Source organism: Macrobrachium nipponense, chromosome 29 (genome assembly GCF_015104395.2).
Source record: "Macrobrachium nipponense isolate FS-2020 chromosome 29, ASM1510439v2, whole genome shotgun sequence".
Taxonomy (NCBI): Eukaryota; Metazoa; Arthropoda; class Malacostraca; order Decapoda; family Palaemonidae; genus Macrobrachium; species Macrobrachium nipponense.
Genome location: NC_061092.1, coordinates 20,199,670 through 20,213,839, shown reverse-complemented (window position 1 = coordinate 20,213,839; position 14,170 = coordinate 20,199,670). Strand labels below are relative to the sequence as shown.

Genomic DNA, 14,170 nt, shown 5'->3' with positions numbered 1-14,170 from the left:
ATATATATATAATATATATATATATATATATATATTAGCTACATTCATCAGCATCCTCTCCAACAGTCTCTGCTCTGCCGTCTTGAATTAGATATACTTGTACGAGTACTTTGTACTTTCGCATCCTTGATCAATACTACCCTTCACATTTTGCTCTGCCGTCTAGAATTAGATATACTTGTACGAGTACTTTGTACTTTCGCATCCTTGATCAATACTACCCTTCACATTCAACTTTCGGCGTTGTGTTCTTTAGGCCAACTTTATCTTCACTGAGCAGGGCTGTATCATGTCCATGAGCATGTATGAGTATGTCCTAGTAACCTCTCATGGAAGCTCTAACTTGTTAATAACACATTCAAATGGTTGTATCTTGAAAATCTGACCGGCAACTTATGGGACACATGCGTGAGGAAATTTCCCCATTTCTACACTGAGTCTGCCTGTCACATTTTTAAAGACAACCGGGCGATTCATTTATTTGCAATTTAATGCTTCATAGAGACTTTATTTTGGTCAAGATTTAGAAAGTAATAGACGTGAGGCTTAATTTTGATATTTTCATTTTTATGTGATCAGAGTGAGTTCCCGTTCTAGTATACTGAGGTATTAGTTTTAGTAGCTTGTAAATTTCTCATGGAAACTGGCTAGTTTTCGTCTGATATGCTCATAAAATGCTTGAAAGATCACCATTGATAGAATCTTGACAGGTAATAGAGCAAGCTGTCGAGGATGGTGAAAAGAAAGGAACAAGACTCCTCGTTTATAGTTAATTAAATTTGGAGGATGTCCTGGTCAGCTAAGCCTTATCTAGAGGAAGAGGATTTTGTGTGTCATTTTTGATATCATTCGAATAACTTGGTTAACGTAAGCTTCGTAAAACATTTTAGCTGTCATTACCGAAGGCATTGCGAAGTTGTTCCATATATGGTGAAACCATGAAAAGCAAACCGAAGGATGTGGCTAAGAAAAGAGGAAAAAGTATGAAAGGGAAAGGCAGTTATTGGAATGTATAAGCCTTTTTAATTAGCACCTTCCTTTTATTCATCAGTTGCCTCTGTTCTTTGCCTCCTGTCCCCCTCTCGGCTAACTATGAAATTCATAGAATGTTGGTGTAATACACTTAAGACGGAAAATCATAGGAAACAGGAGGCAAAGAATGCAGAGGCTTTTGATCAGTCTAAATATTCAATTTATAACGTTCGTAATATCCATTTCATCTTCAGATATGACTTGAGATATTCTGTTCATGCTTCATTTCACAAAATTCACTGTATTTATTTTTCATCATTTATTTAATCCAAGAAAGCCCGTGCTTTAAGGATACCATTATTTTTCCAAACATCGCTCTAGGCATAATACGAAGTTAATTGTTTAACACATACGTGCTTTGAACAAATAGATAATTAAATAGTGAAAAGTAGCGTTGCTGCCAAAGAGCAATTAAAACGAATTTTATAGATAAGCTTTCGAAATCTGAACAGCTGGGAATTATTACCATAAAAGATTGATTAGGTAATTACAACGAACGACCCACAGAGTTATTACACCGATGTCGAAATATATGAATTGATTAAGCCAGTGGCCAACTACTATGTTCAAGAAAAAAAATTCCTTTTCACTGGGCAAATTACTTTTGTGTCATTTTTATTTATGCGCATATCCTTTAAAATCCTCCGTCCACAGTATGATGTGTGAGAGTGTTCGTAGGCATTTTCGTAGATAGCATAAAAAATTAAGGTGCCTGTGAAGAATTTGCGCTCCTCAGTATGTATTACCCAAGTTGTTTAAGATTCTGGCCATGAACTCCCGTTCAAGGTCAGGACAAGCTCATGAATTGTGAATTTCCGATTTTGACTTTAAGAAGAATTCTGTATTTATGAAGCATTTTATCGTTTGAAGTTGGTGGTTATTCATTTTTGTAAACTAAAAACTAACTGAAAGCAAGAATTATTGCAATAATACTGTTGATAAACATTTGTTTGTTTTTATTTTATTTTTATTTTTTTTTCCTGTCCTTGCTCTCTTGTTATCTTTGTGATAACTACCTGTTTCTTGTTAAGCAGTTCGTGATGGATAAATTGGACGAACGAATAGTTAATGAGAGAAAGAGAGGCGGTTGAGACAAATAGTTATTGAATAAACATAAGGTTATTACACTTGCGAATTTTATGTAAGGTGCGTGAAGGTGTACGCTCAAGCGCATGCAGTCATAGGTACACTATTTACTTTTACACTTAGATTACTTAATTTCTTTTTACAGTATTGTAGGACCAGATTAGAATGTGAGGTTATATATTTATTTTATCAAATTTTATTAAGATACAGAAGAAACTAAGGATTTTCTGGGGAAAAGCGAAGCACACAGAATTCCAAGAGAAAATGGTTCATATTGCTGGAGCCTTATGTTTATCGTAAACAATATTCGCTACTTGATCATTTCAGTTTATTGATAGTGAATGCAACATAATTTTCGGGAAACTTGGCTAAAAATAATTTGAAATTTTACAAAAATATTTATTTGGTAATTTAATTTTTCAAATGGGATAGTCGATTTTCTCCTATGGCTGAATACCTTTAATGAAAAGTGTATGTTGTTAATAAGAAAAAGTCTTTGGAACAAAAAAAAAAAAAAAAGAATTGGACTGAAGGGGGACTATAGGCTAAAGACTTGCCCTATAGTACCTATACAGATTGAAAAAAATAATTATATAATTGCATTGTTTGAACTAAAAGTAAACAAAAAAGCGAGATTGGCTGTAAACTACGCATTGATTTTTTTTCTTACTTTTTGTAAGGGGAAAATAAGTTCATCGTCACTTTAATAAACAAATCTTTGCTGGAAAAGCCAAACACTTCTTTTACTGTGTCCACAAGGAAAGTGTGCATGAAGTCAGCTGATTATCAAGGACCACAAGTTGTGTTTTAATGAATGAATTGCCTCTTTTTCTCATAGTCTGAGGATTACTCAATGGGCTACAGATGAATGACGTCATTCCTTACTTTACCTGAATTTCGATGTTATCAGATTTCAGACTAATCAGTAAACTGGACTTGCATCCTTGTGAGGTAACTTTCGAATTAACACGAAATAATGAAGGCGGAGACGGACGAAGAGAGAAATTCCAGTTTGGTTAGTTATGTTATTTCAAGCCATTTTATGAACATAAGATAATGAAAATAAACTTGCGATAAGTTGGGTTTTCTATGGTTGTTTAGAGGAATATGTATACACACACACACACACACACACACACACACACACACACACATATATATATATATATATATATATATATATATATATATATATATATATATATGTGTGTGTGTGATGTATGTATTATGTATGTATGTATGTATGTATGTGTGTGTATATATATATATATATATATATATATATATATATATATATATATATCGGAAGTGAAATAATAATTTAATTGTGGGTATTATACAGAAGAGAAACCCTCCATCGTTGTGGATCAAGCCTACAGAGGCCATTGGCTTGAAATTCAAGCTTCCAAAGAATAGGGTGTTCATTTTGAAAGACGTTACCGAAGATAAGTAGGAAATATATGGACAGGAGAGATGGGTTATTAGAAAATAAGAAAAAGATAAGTTAATAGATAAATATATAGAAATAGAAATAAAATTTTTAAAATACGCTTTAATTGCTTTATGGTAGTAATGCAATGCATCTTCGCTTGAACTTTTGAGGAGTTCATAATTTGAGAAAATACTTAAAACAAGTAACCCAAATCTGGCAATTAGTGTTCTCTATCGCATTTGAGAGAGGCAAGATTCATCTTCTTTTTTTCAAATTAGAAAGCCGTAGAACTACTAATAGTTCAAAGTCTGGAGAAAAATGAGAATAATCTTATGAACAGTAAAATCATAAATGCACACTAAGCTTTTATTAAGGGTTGCTATTGCTTTCGCAAGTTGAATTTTTATGTAGAATCTCCATTTTTTTTTTTTGTTATATGAAATACGAGACAAAGTTATGCTGATGGTTTAATTTCGGCTCATTTCAGCAAGGTCATATTCACCAAAAATGTTCAATAAACAAACTCTTACATATTTTCAGGAGGTATTTAATATTGAGGATTCCTTTGTTGTTCCTCGCCCTCTTGGTGTCTTAGGTTTCCTGGAATTTAGAGATGGAGTGTTTTCGTGATGCAAACTGTCCAAACATTATTGCCAGAGCGGACAATGATAAATAAGAATTTCCGTCCGAGATTGTTTTGGTAATGATCGTTACCTCGCTCTGGCGCTATCGCGTTGTTTCCATGCCGTGGAGGAAGACAACTAGATTTTGTAAGGTAATTTTCGCTTACTTGGGAAGTAAACCTTCAAACTACTTTGTTGTTGTTGGTGGGTAGGAAAACCTAAAAAGGTCTGAAAAGGGTGTTTCGCATTGAGTTAAAGCTACAGGAATTTTAGGATAGTATATTTAGGATTTAATTATTAGAATGAAAATGTAAAAAATAAATCATGTGCATGCTATACAGTACAGAAAAATTATCTCCAATAAAATATACCATGGTTATTTTAATTTTCATTGGTGAAACAACGCTCTATTTGACCATAGATTTTAGCGCATGCCCCAAGTAAGCTGGAGGTCGGATCACGCCTTGTTATCTCTAATTATTTCAATAAACTATAAATGTGCGTAGCCTCAGAAGAAGCATTCTTTGAATTTATTAGTTATACCTATGTATAGGAATATATAGTTTTCATAACTATTTTCTCTCTCTCTCTCTCTTTCTTTCTTACTATGGTGGACTGTGTATTTGAATATCACCTCTATACTTAGCACACACACACACACACACACACACAGTCAGAAACTAAGTAAGGATTTCTCATTTCCATAAATTTTTCTGGGTATTCATCTTGTGGTTTGGAAGGGAAATTTTTCTGAAGTTTCTTGTACTTTCATTTAGTTTTCTTTTGCATCAACGAAGAATTGGGAAAGCTATTTTTTTGACAGAAAATATATATCTTATTTTATGAAAAATACTGATAGTAACTGTTTTATTCCCAAGTCACAAAATTTCCCCTTGTTGCCAAAGTTGTTATTGCATTTTTATTTTTAGTTACGGACTTCGATCGACCAGCTTAGAGGATTCATTCCCATATATATACAATTCAATAAACCTGATTTTTGCAGCGGTGATGAGTAAAGAGGGAACCACACACACACACATATATATATATATATATATATATATATATATATATTATATATATATATATATATATATATATATATAATGTGTGTGTATTTTATGGCTTACCCAGTAAGGAACTAATATGGACATATAATACATTTTTCAAATTAAGTATGGTATTGCGTTTTAAGTAATTACCGATCAAGACTACTGTACTTATTTGAAGATTTTTTCCTATTTCCATCTATTTTAGTATTCAGAATTTTCGTACCTCTTCATGTACGTCCGTATTTAAATCCTTGGTCTTCGGAACAGGTATTCCAAGGCTAACTGGGAATCCGCAATTGAAACGGAAACTAGGGTTAAAGCGACAGCTGGGGTCTGGTGAAGTTTGCTATTTCCCTTTTTTAATTGCGTGGTTTCTGACGACGGATTTGAATTGTGATTAAACATTAAAATCTGCTTATGCTGCATTCCGGTATTTTTGTTTCATCTCCCAGAGTCTTGCTCACGTCACACGTGTTTGTGTGTGCATGTTTATTTGATATTCGTCCTTTCATTTAGTTATCCCGCAAGAGTTCCCGTATACTTCACGAAGAAAAAATTACTAAACGGAGAAAGGTCTAGTATTCTCATGTTCGCTACTAAATTTACATACAAACTGGAATTTCATGTAAGCAATCCAAACTTTCTGCCTGGTCGCCATTCACAAACTGCGTAGATTATCCGGTCCCAATGTTAGTAACCTGCATTCACGTCAGCTCACCCCAGAGGTGTCGCGATGTACGCGAAAGTAATTATACTGTAGACATGGTTGAGTTTGCACATTTGGTTATTCTCACGATAGATACCAAATGGTTTTGGTTATGTTTCTAAAGGCAACGGAAAGTAATTTACTTCTCTCTTAATTAACATTTACCGTAGAGTATTTTGTTTGTTCCGTTAACAGGTACCAAAATGTACTTAGCCTGTACTCGTTCATTTAACAGTTACCAAAAGTATTTTGCTTACTTTACTTAATTAAATACATAGCGATCCACACATTCTGGTATGCCTCCTCTTTTTACCTCCCTCCGATTCATGAATGCCCAGTTGTCGTTGGTGGGAGGGTGGGTGTCTTAGGACAGAGGGAGAATCCTGACCAACCTACAAGGCCATGGAGGAGGGCAGGGTGTGTGCCTGAAGAAGGAGGGAGGCACGTTCTCAAACAATCTGACTACTTGGACATATTTACACCACCGTCTTGACTGACTTCTGAAGCTTCTGGTGAAGGTGTAAATACAGTTTTTGTATGTTAGAATGTTTAGAGTAGTGGGAGTGGAGCTGGCAGGGAAATGTTAAGTGTAATAGGGAATTTCTCGATCAATGGAGCCCAAGAAACAGGAGGTGGGAGGAAGTGTGCTGAAGGAAAATAAACGGGGGGAGAGAGAGAAAGAGCGAGAGACCCACTTGAAGCTCTGGAAGAGGAAAGGTTGTGAAGGAGCCATAATTATGTTTGCTGAAGGAAAAGACAAGGATAACAAAATGGGAGGATTTGCAAATAATATGAGCTGAGTTTTTGCTATCGGTAAACAGTTGAAATGAGGAAAAGGGTAGTTTTGATAACTGCACCGTAGAATTTATAGACTGGTTTGTGATGATCTTCGTAAATTCTGCCTTCTGGAAATACAGAATGTAAACTCAACCAAGATGAGTTGGTTCTCTGTACTGCACTGAATGTAACGTCAGTAATTCGACTCGTGGAAAACTTGAAATTCACTGGACTGGAATGGAGAGGAAAAGTTTGTCATGGATTTTTACTTTTCAGGGTGATTTACCAGAGGTAGTTATTTCCTACCGAGAGGTTGTTTGTTGGCAAGCGTATGGTAATACGTTTCTTATTTTGGCAGAATTCGCAAACCTATTTTCGACTGTTCAAGGATTTTCTTCATTCCTTTTTCGATATCAAAAACTTTCCGGTGTAGAAGATATGTGTTTTTTTTTGGAATATATATGGAGAGAGAGAGCGAGAGCGAGAGCTGACGTACTCTCCTTTTAAAGTATGTAATTAGGTAAATCAAATAAGATATCTGTACAACCAGTGTAATGAATTCATTAATAAGCGGGACACCATTCAGTTATCGGTGACATCCACACCAAAGCCGCACAACATCAGATAACCCCAGGTCAAGGTCTTCTTATTCCAGGACAGGGACCCAGCAAGTCAAATAGCTAAAATTGTTTTTTACTTCATAATTCTCTTGTGATTTGTTTAAAATAATTCGTGCATTACATTTACATTTTCGACATTTCCTAAAAACAGTTTTTCGCAATTTAGTTATGTATTTCTTTCTTCTGGAAAATATCAGGTTTTGCTAGTCTTTCTTCGTTTTTCTCATCTGTAAAATAGAAATGCGGTCATGGTTTCACCCAAGTTTGCTGGACTTGCTGTTAAGAGGTTTGGGTGTTAACTGAGAGAGAATAGAATCGTCAAAGGCGATGTTAGAGGAATAAAAAGGGGGGGGAGGGAGAGAGATAGAGAATGTAAGTAATAGGCAGTTAGGTAATATGTAATGGTGTAGAGGTAGTTTGGTTGTTTAAGGATGGCGACTAAAGGAGCGAAAGACAATCGGTAGTTTGGCAGAATATTTTGAAATTATTGCGCATAAGGTAATGTCAGTTTTACATGAATTTGAGTGGTTCCTTGCGGCCAAAATTTATTCAGATTTTAAAATGCAGCCGATGCGATAACTGACACGTCTATGAGAATCGATACGGACTTCAGTAAGCGTCGGATAGATCCGACGTAATTTCCAAAATTACATTTTGGACAAGTATACTCGTAGATAACGAGAGAACATCAATTTCGAAAGGTTGTATTTGAATTTGAAAACTCTGCCTATTGTTTACGGGTTATTAAACACAAATTTGAAATTAACATATTTATCAGCGTATACGTGTATATCAGCGAATTTTTTCACTGCACAAATTTTGACGCTTTTACAACAAAAGTTCTTTGGTAATGCTGATGCAATTGTTAAACTTAAATTTATGTATTACTCCAAATTTTCTTACGAATGAGTTAACAACGTTGGCCAAGCTAAAGGACATACAAATAGATTTGCAGTCACTTATTGAAGGGAAGAACGAAGTGGTTCTGGCAGCTAGTAACGCGATCGTCCGTGATAAATCCCTGACCATAATCATGGCTGTAATCTTCAGCCCAGACATTTGTCACTGTCAACGTCTTGAAAGGAAATCTCCTTCTTGCTAAGACTCATTTCTTATATATTAAGCTCTACGAAGACCCTTAAGCGAGATGGCATGTGTACCATAAGACTGTTTGTTTTTCGCTTAAGTGGGGTGACAATTCGTAGTGTTTTGACGCTGCAATACCTCAGTTTTAATCGCGCTTTTGAAGATAATTATACTTAGTTCAAAACTGTGTCCGGTTATGTTGTGTATATATATATATATATATATATATATATATATATATATATATATATATATATATATATATATATATATATACTATATATACACACATATATATATATATACATATATACATATGTATATATGTGTGTGTGTATATATATATATATATATATATATATATATATGTATATATATATATATATATATCAACTTGATTTATACTGCTTTCTGTGCTGGGAAAGAGTAATCTGCAGTCCTAGTATATGCACAAGTTATCTTGCAAGTAATGCATTGCATAGATAATAAAAAGAACGCACACTATATTGTACATATATATAAATAAATAAAAATATATTTTTATGTGTATGCATAATTTAGTGTGTGGCGCGCGCGCGTTTTATGGACTAAGCAATGCATTACTTGCAAGATAACTTGTGCATATAGGAATGCAGATAACTATTTTCCAGCGCAGAAAGCAGTCTGTTTATATCAAGTCAGGTAATCTGAAACAAGTGAGAACAATTTTTTTCCATTGGTATATTGAGTCATTGCGCAAGTATCGATTACTTAAAAATCTGTTAAAAGAGCTCTGTTGGCGTAATGCGACCTTATTTTCGGATTAAACAGAGGTGTCGTTAAACTGTTTGAGATTTGGCAATTGTAGCTTGAGAACTATTTTTGTTCTCGTTTATCAGGCATCCTTCGCACCAGACTTGAAGGACTCAATTAAAACATTCCTTTTGAGCGACATTGTAGCTACACTGACGCCATCGACAACATGCGCCGCATTTTCAAGTTTTTGTTTCTGTGAGCGACTCCCATCTCTTCTACTTCTGGCGCTTTCGAGGAACTAGCGAGTAATTTTCCTTGCAGGAAATAGTCCCGGCATGAAGGTCGCGCTTACGCATCTCATTAAATTCTAGAGATATATTCAGAGTAATTAGTGAGTCATGTTTATTGTTAGCTTCAGTAATGTAAGAACCGAGAAAATGTCACTTATTGTGGGAAGTTTCAAGTTTACCAGAAAATATCGTGGTTTTATACGTACCAAGACTAGGTAGTGTACCTATCTAGTAAGTTGGCGGAAATATAATGGTGGAGATGCGGGTTTATTGATTGTAAAGGGCAGCAGTCGTAGACAGTCCTTCTGTATGTTCATATTTTCAAGGGCTGAGCTAAACTCAGAATTTTTCAATAATGTAATGATTTTTCGCAACGCTTTCTTTCCATAAAATCGTTATCTACGAGAAAGTCCGACTATTTGCAAATTAACGAATTATTCATGATCCTTTATATTTTTTATTATATTTTTCTACTTAAAAAAATCTCTAGTTACACTGGAATACACCTTACTAAAGGAAAGAAAAATATCTCTATAGTGTTACCTTTTATAGTCTTATTAAGGTCAAGATCACAAAAAAAGACAGAGTTAAAATTGTCTCTATCCCACGTTAAAAGAATGAATATAAAAAATACTGTGAATATTCTTTCATTTACTTCCATAGGGTGGTTATATTGTAAAGAAGTAGGTGTTGAGCGCTTAGAATCCTGCGATTACATCTTAAACGTATCAGATATTTTGTCGTAGATTTTTATGATGTGTATTATGATAAAATTATTTCAGAAGTGCGATATAATGAAGTTGTTTTCAAGATCTAGAGAGTTAGAATTGATTAGCCACTTCAGTCCGGCCTGTTTAGAAGCTAATGTTATCTTATTGCACGTTATATGAAACAATGATAAGAATGAATCGGTTTTCGGATATGTTGATGAAGCTCTTGATATTAGAATCATAAAATATTTCAAAACCCAAACTTAGGAATCCTAAGTTGCCAGAAGATTTGGAGACTTCATTCTCTTAAATTAGCTGATGTTATTAATGTCATCATTTTACGAACAGCTCTGGCGACTTCTAATTTGTTGTATCCAGTGTTCTGTAAACTGAATAGGAAGCAGCCATGACGATCTGAAATCATAATACTTACAGTTTTGCAAATGACTGATTTTGGAATATTGGTTTTCGTTTATTAAAATATTAAGGGATACATTTAGTTTTAATTGTTGATACAATGATAGAGTTACAGTGTAGGAGAGTTGTTTTTGCTACGCAAGGGAACATTGATACGTTATTCTCAAGAATCTCCAGTTTTCTAACCCATAGAGGAAAAACACCCGAACCATCAATATCCCAAATGTCTTCAACGGTAAATATAATCTGCATTTAGGCCATTTTTTTTATATTAAAGTTAGATCCCCAAATAAAGCCATTGTAAGCCTCATTTATTTATAGGAGCATTTCTCATTTTTTTTCCAATCAGCTTTAGCTGCGAAGAACGCGAACACAGCTCTCCCTAAGCAGGTGGTATAACTCGACCGGCAAAGAACCCAGCTGTTCTTTCGTGCGCCAGCATCGCTATTATTATATACCAAGTAGTTCCTCGTTGGACGAGTGGTTTTCGCGCTCGGCTACCAATACTGTGGTCCAAAGTTCGATTCCCGGCTCGGCCAACGCGGAATTATGAGGAATTTATTTCTGGTGATAGAAATTAATTTCTCGATATAATGTGGTTCGGATTCCACAATAAGTTGTAGGTCCCGTTGTTGGTTCCTAGCCGCGTAAAAAAATCTAATCCTTCGGGCCAGCCCTAGGAGAGCTGTTCATCAGCTCAGTGGTCTGGTTAAACTAAGATATACATACCAAAAAGTGTGGTTTCGCAAACATAATGGGCCCATACATAAGCAAATCTTATTAGGGTATAATTAATCGCTTTAAATTCCAACAAAGCGTAAATTTTGTCGTCCGGTAATATCCTTCACCTTTTCTTTCTTGTGCCTAACAAGATTCTATATCGTTTTTTCATCTTCACGGCGGAGTTGCTTGTTTATTGTGTATTTATTACATAGAAACTTATATGCTGTAATGTGTAATAAGTGAACTTGTGTGTATTGTTGGCTATTTGTATTTATATTTATGTATATTCAGATATTAAGCCACAAATTACCTTTCATATCGATTTATTTTTACTTCGGGAATAACTTGCCCATAAAGGAATCATATCTACTACAAATGTTAGAACGTATAACAAATGAATGTAACTGACAAATTCAATGTATATATATATATTATATATATATATATATATATATATATATATATATCTACACAACACCGTGAAGTGTTCTAAATTGAAGTCTTGGTCTGTTTAAACTCGATGCCTTCATAATTAAAAAGTTGTAGATAAGTATAAGGAAAAAAACTAATATATTCAGGTGTATAAATGTTTTTGGACTTTGTATGGCAAAGTTTGTTTGTATGGTGTTTTTACGTTGCATGGAACCAGTGGTTATTCAACAATGGGACCAACGGCTTTACGTAACTTCCGAACCACGTCGAGATTGAACTTCTTATCACCAAAAATACAGATCTCTGACTCCTCAATCACAGAGGTGGCTGGCCAAGACCATACCGATTACGCCACTGAGGCGCTTGTGTGGCTAAACTTCCGTTTCTCTTATGGCATTCCTGGTCTTTTTTGTTTACATTGTAACTTTCTTTTCAAGCGTATCTCATTCGTGCCTCGACAATGTCCTATTAAAGGACGAAAGCCCTCGGTTACTAATTTCTGCATATTATTTTTCCTGTGGTATTCACTATATATATATATATATATATATAATATATATATATATATATATATATATATATATATATATATATATAATATATATATGTATATACTATATTACATCAGTTGGAAAATTCTTGTCATCAGCTAGAAGTTGCAGGATTGACCATCGATTCGTAACAGTCAGACCGACTGAGAAGTAGCCCAGTAGTTCGGAATAGTGCCTCTCTATTACACAAGTATGTTATCATTACGTAAATGACAGACCAGCGGTTACATTTTCACTCGTCTAACTACTGATGGGTGAAACCACTGCACCATTCTCTTATCGTGCACATTTTGCTCCCGTGCGCATTTTGCTCCCTGGATTTAAAAGGCCTTCTTTCCAGTACCTCTTGCACCCCCTTCTGTACCCGTACCAACGACTATACCATGTTGAAAGCACTGCTTCTCGTTTCGCCCACGAATCCCCCAATCTCTAGTCTGACTTGTCATTCTCCTTTCCCTCTGCGCGACCTCCAAAGCAAGATTATCAATACTTTCATTGGTGTGGTCCACTTTTCATTGCAACAATAATGTTTCATCCTTTAAACCCTTATTCCACCTATACCATGTTAAAACAATCTCTCTTAATAACTTTATCCTTTGCCTTCATTGCCATTCAAAAACCACTCTTCACTTTCATAATAAAGTTGGCGCAACTGCCTTTGTACTTTTCCATGCTGACTTTATTATAGGCACTTATTTTCTTCCATTATCTATACTTACATTCATGGCTACATCCTCTTGAGTTCCATTTACCCTTATAACCTTACTACTGTTCACATTACCTTAAATGGTCTCCCAACAACTTCTTTCACACTTTTTTTTCTCAAGTTTGTGACCACACACCTCCATCAGTTCTCTATTATCTGCAAACATTTGTTCCATATCTCATTCATGACCAATTTTCTTACCAGACAAATTTACTTATATATCTACTTTCCTGTCTCCAGTGTTTTTTGTTACTCAAACCAAAGTAGAGTTTTACACCAAACCATTCACTCTCCCACTTCTAGCTTGATTTATTCTGTTGTTTCAGCATTTAATCTCTGTAGCCTTTTTATACTTCTCCCTTTACTTTGTACTTTATATCAACACCTTCCATATTCTTTATTGTATATAGTTTTTCCCATACACTCATACAACTCTTATAAATACTTGATCCACACATTCTCCCGTCTAAATCCACCTGCTATGTCCCTATCTATCCTTCATGTCACCTGCCTGCCTTCTCAATCAAAATCCTACCATACACCTTGCCTGATATACTAAGTAATGTTATGTTGTTAAAATTCCTACAGACAGACCCCTCTGTCATCTCTGCTCTTAGAGGAACATTTATTCCAACTGCCCATTTCCTTTAGGACATTTTCTGCATCCCAACATACCCTACAAACCCTGATACTAGCTCACACACTAACCACTTTACTGCAGAATCTCACTTCCAAGTCCATTAAATAATCTATGTCAACCTCTTAATTGTTCTCTTTATTTCCTGAGCAGTCATCTCCTCAAACAAATTTCCAACCCAGACAGTATGGCTTAATTCATCTCTGCCTTCTCATTATGCACCACAGACTTCAAAATAGTCAATCCATTAATCCAAAACAGTATCTCTCAACTTGCAACTTACTCTGAAGTAGAGTTGCTAATTAACCTTTTCATTTGCTGTTACTTCACTGTAGACCAACTTATTTTCCATAAAGTACTTGTCCACCCCTTAACTCTGTTTAGCATTACTTTCCTCCCTCTCTCTCTCTGTTACACTTATTTTCCATAAAGTACTTGTCCACCCCTTAACTCTGTTTAGCATTACTTTCCTCCCTCTCTCTCTGTTACCTTTTTGTCAGCTACACTAAAGCTCTCATTTTACATCACAAGTGCTGTAAAGGACTGAAAAACTGC

General features: G+C 35.0%; 1 long non-coding RNA gene across 1 annotated transcript in view; it reads left to right on the top strand.

Moving 5' to 3' along the window:
- Window positions 1-14,170, top strand: part of LOC135206178 (uncharacterized) — a 469,022-nt gene that overhangs the window by 430,490 nt on the left and 24,362 nt on the right. The window lies entirely within an intron of this gene.